The sequence below is a fragment of the Suricata suricatta genome, chromosome 6, assembly GCF_006229205.1.
Source record: "Suricata suricatta isolate VVHF042 chromosome 6, meerkat_22Aug2017_6uvM2_HiC, whole genome shotgun sequence".
In the NCBI taxonomy this organism is placed as follows: domain Eukaryota; kingdom Metazoa; phylum Chordata; class Mammalia; order Carnivora; family Herpestidae; genus Suricata; species Suricata suricatta.
In genome coordinates, this window is record NC_043705.1 from 20,177,821 (window position 1) to 20,183,114 (window position 5,294).

Here is a 5,294-nt window from a genome sequence, read left to right on the forward strand (position 1 = left end):
TCATCACTTTAAAAACTGGTGTCTATTTTTCTGCTTATAAAATACCAGATATACTCTTGCAAAACAAACAAAATCTCATAACATAGAAGTACCTGCTAACACTCAATCACTCAAAGATACTATTAACTTCTGATGTATGGGTCTATTGCTTCTTTGATGGAATTCACTCAAAAACACTTTCATGGGAACAAATCGGAGGTTAGAAAAATTTAGAAAGCATCTCTATTCAAGTAGGCTCTACATTTTCCAGGTATTAGGATTATGTCTTACTCTTCATGGTATCTACCCACAAACTGACACATATTATATGCTAAAAAAATGTTCATAGTGGCAGTTACTGAGTCTCACTAAAACCCAAGCCAAAACAAAATATATTAATAAGCTCTACTCCTCACAGTATCTGCTGTTATAAAGATATTTAGTGTTCAGTCACATTAACTCTTTCTGATCATAAAGAATGTTCACCAACATTGAACAGAGTTTCTCTATGTTCACCGTAAGATGATAAGCTTTGGTGTCTATTTAGGAATAGATTTTGGTGGTAGAGGTAACAAAATCTATACTGATGTAGTTGTTGAAAATCAAGAATGTGATATCATTTGGGGCACAGAGAGTGATGGTGTCAAATTCACTCTTTCATCTCAACTCAACCAGAGTAAGATAAAGATTGATTTATCATATCAGTGACTCGTTTTTCACACATGACAAAAAGGTGACTAAACTGTAAAATTATCATTTTAATATTTCTACCAGAAAGTTCAAGTAACTGGAAAAACAAATCAGGAGACAAAAAAAAAAAAAAAAAAAAAAAGAGTGAGAACAAAGCCCATTATTTTACCTTTGTTTGAAAATTACATGTAACTTTACTTCAGAAAAAATATGTTTTCTAGCAGTTATTTGTATGCTGGATCTGAATAATTAGACTGTTTTAATACAGAATATTTTCCCTTTATACTTAATATTTAAAGGGACATAATAGGGGTAGCTGCTAGCTCACTCAATAGAGCATGTGACTCTTGATCTCAAAATTGTAAGTTTGAACCCCATACTAGGTGTAGAGATTACTTAACAATAAAATTTTTTTTTTTTAAAGGACATGCTAATCACTTCTTGGGGAAGAGTATCTTTCCACTTGCCCATCTTTGCACCTTCAGGACATAAAGCAGATATTTCCAGTATCTTGAAAAGCATGGGAGTGGGTCCTATCTTTGTATAACGAAGTTCTTTTTGCCCTTAAATAAATGAAACTAATTTTTATGTTGATTTTGGCTACAGTTTTAATATGTAACCAAGTTTTATTATGAAAGAAGACAGCAGAACTTTTGAGTTGAGAAATAAAGAAGTAATAGGTCTGACATGGAAGGCATAGGGGCAATAGATAGTGGTACCAGTTATTAAAATGGGGGTATGGGTAGAGACACAGGTTTGGGGGAACTGGAGAATCACGAATTCTGTGTGATTATTTGATGTCTCTGATGACAGAATTCAACCTTGGTCCCTTGAACTAATTTGTCCCTGAACTTCTGCCTTAGTTCTGTTTCTTATTCTGCTCCAATATACCATAAGAAGTAAAAACTCATGCCCAGCTCCCTTACTGGGGCTTGACACCACCTCTCCCCTAAAATGGCAGGTCAGTAGGAGGGCCATCACATACAGAATGCCCATCCAGATGTTACTTCTGGTCTGTCTTCCAAAGCCCGGTTGCTGCTTTTTCTACAACCCATGTTGAGCAACTTTTATATGGAACCCTCTATATTAAAATAATGCTCCTTCCTTACTAGTCTGTCTTGTAAACATTCAGCTTTGTCCCAGAGAGTCCTGAGACAGCCAATTGTTCAGGTAAAAGGACTAGTTTTCAGACTATTCATCTGTTAGCTAAAGAAAATAAGATGCTATGGGACACACAGACAGTAGTATAATTAAAAATAATCATCAGGATCTTGAAGATCCCATCAGGCAGAAAAAAAATATATGCTATTTTTCCTCAATCACTAATTAGTAGTAGTTTTCAATAAGAGGCACCTCTGTTTTAAATAATGTATCTGAAAGCTGAACAAATGCCACTTTTTAAAGCAAGTCTCAAAATGATGAAGGATAGAGTTAGAATTATCAAGTTATTTGAATTGCACAGTTAACCACTAGACTAATTCAAGCTAATTGACTCTATAACCCCTCCATTATCTTGGCAATTTAGAAAAATTAGTGGTTCTTATCCTGAATTACCCAAGTAATTATGGTTGTAGACCTGAGCTGTTGTCTTCTTTTAATATAGTTTATTATCAAGTTTTTTTCCATAAAACACCCAGTGCTCATCCCAACAAGTGTCCTCCTCCATGCCTATCACCCACTTTCCCCTCTCCCCCAACCCCCATCAACCCTCAGTTTGTTCTCAATTTTTAAGAGTCTCTTGTGGTTTGTCTCCCTTCCTGTCCTTAACTATTTTTCCCCTTCTCCTCCCCTACTGTCCTCTGTTAAGTTTCTCCTGTTCCACATATGAGTAAAAACATATGATATCTGTCTTTCTCTGCCGACTTATTTCACTTAGCATAATACCCTTGAGTTCCATCCACATTGCTACAAATGGCCAGATTTCATTCTTTCTCATTGCCATGTAGAGTACATACAATGGAGCTATTGTCTTTTTATTGTAAATGATGTTCTGATTTGAGTTGGTAATATTTTAAGTGACATTTTAAGATTCAGCTTCTTTGCTGGGGGATAGAAAAAATCCAAGAAAGAGGTCTTTTAGAACCCCATGTATTATGACTGATGCCAGGCACACATTCCACATCCACAAAACCCAAGTCAAAAGCTAATAATGTCCATTCTGGCATTTCATGGCCAACATTCAAATACTCAAGTATGAAAAAAATTTAGTCAAATGAGAATATAACTGAGGGAGAGGAGTAGAGGGAAAGAGAGAGAGGGAGAGTGAGAGAGAGAGAGAGGGAGGGAGAGAGAGAGAGAGAGAAAGAGGGAGAGAGAGAGAGAGAGAGAGGGAGAGAGAGAGAGAGAGACAGACAGAGAGAGAGAGAGACAGAGAGAGAGAGAGAGAGAGAGAGAGAATCCCAAGCTAGTTCCTCACTCAGCAATGGAGCCTGATATGAGGCTCCATATCACAACTGTGAGATCATGACCTGAGCCAAAATCAGGAGTCGGAGGCCTAACTGACTATAGCTGGTTTTAAAATGACATAGTGGTTTATTTAATTGAATATATTGAAATTACTTGTTAATAATCATATTTCCCAAAGCTGCCAAACTAGTTCTTTCTTATGCATTTTGCCAGTCTATTTTCTCAACTACATGGATGGATATTGATCTCATTTTACTCAGGTCAACTGTAGAATCAATGAAGCATTCTTAGCTCTAGAATTAATTTCCCCTGGTGGTCCAACAAATGTAAACTTACTACCTTTCAGAGATGGCACTAGTTTTCTCTTGGCAATGCTGAACACAAAAGGAATGTTCCATGTCAAATGACCAACTCAAGGGTTCTATAAATGCATTTTCATAAGCAATATCCAGGATATATTTTTATAAAGCAGTAAATAATTCTATTAATATATTTATAGCAATTTAATATCATAATAAATAAAACATTTATTGACCAATAAAATAGCAATTACCAATTGAAAGTAGTGAATTAATATGCATGTTTATGCTTCATTGCATTTATATACAGAACAACTAACATATTTTTATTATGAGTAATGCTTTCCCAAGCAAAGTAAACCAATATTCATCTGGAGACTTTACGCAGCAGAAGATAACTTTGGAGAACTTGTGTAAAAGTCCATGATTCTGTCAAATGACAAAAGAGATGATATCTATTGATAAGATGCATTTTTCCCACTAACCCATAGTGGCCCTAAAAATGCTTAGCATTTATAAACAACTGAAGACATGAGAGGATTACAAAATCAGAGGTATCACTTTTCTGTTTCTCCTCTGAGGAACAAGGAGCCAGATGAGATGAAGAGGGTATAAATTAAAAAAAAAACAGCAGCAACAACAACAGAAACACAGACAAAAGAAACGAAACCCAAACAAAACCACCTTGAGTGACATCCCAGAATATCCATGGGAAGCCAGGAAGAAGTTAGGAAAAGTAGAATCATAAAAGATATTTGTTTTCTGGAGCCACCCAAATCATTTAGGACAATTGCAGTGAATTCTAAGGCAAGTTTAATGCTCAGTAAGAAATTGATTTGGAAAGTTAAGTTGAATATGAGCAAAGAGTGATGAATCAGCAACTGAATACAATAAATGCTGATCCGGGAATTAAGCAAACCTGCTGAGATCTATGCAAAAGGTTAACGTTTTTACTAAAAGTCACCATGATTTCCCATGTACTACTGGTGGCAAGGCAGAAAGACTAATTTTCAAATATCAATAACCGCAAAAATTTTTTTTGGAATGCTGTGCTAAGAACGTCACCGAATTTACCTTGATTATTCTCACAGCAACCTGTGGGGATCCACTCAGACCCACAGAGCTGGTATGAAGAAGATTTTAAACAAAAGACATTTGAGATTTAACAGATACAGGAAGAGGACATTTTGGAGCATCTCTTATCTAACTAAAGGCAGAAACTTCTGGGAGCAAGGCTGCCATAAATCCCTTCTCAGGGGAGTTTTACTGCCCAGAAAAAGAACAGAGAAGAGCATGTGCACCTGCATAAACAAACATTAGCAAAGACTTTCTTATCTCCCATGTGTTCCTCTATAACTCCATCTGTTCTTTCAATAGAAGCCTTTTCTCCCTCTTCCAGTCCCCTTAAGTTAGGTATATAAACCCCTGTCTTTAGCTGTTAGGAGAGTAACATTTTCCTCTTTGTTTCTACTACGAAGGTGAATAAGAGCTGACTTTTCTCTTGCTAATCTTTTTTTCAGTTTAATTCACATGTCCCCAGTTAATGAACACAAGAGGGTAGGTAGAGGAAAAGTATTTCCTCTGATGAACCAAGAGATGTAAGTAAATCTCATCTTCATTGTAGATGTGAGAGAACAGAGAAAATAGGAAACTTGCCCAAATTCGCTGAACCTGAAGAGTCAAGATTCAAATACAGGGCTATTCATTTTACACAAGTAAAATTCATTAAGTTGTTTATATTGGATCTAAAGGCCCTCTCAGCCCATATGAAATGTCATATCTTTAAAGCAATTCTTCCAAGACCCCACCATTGCTGTCTTAATTCTGAATGCTTTGGTATTCACCGGGAAGGATGTTATTTGGGTGACTGCAAGACTTACGCAAATTATTTGATAAAAGCAAAGACAAATGAAGCATTTA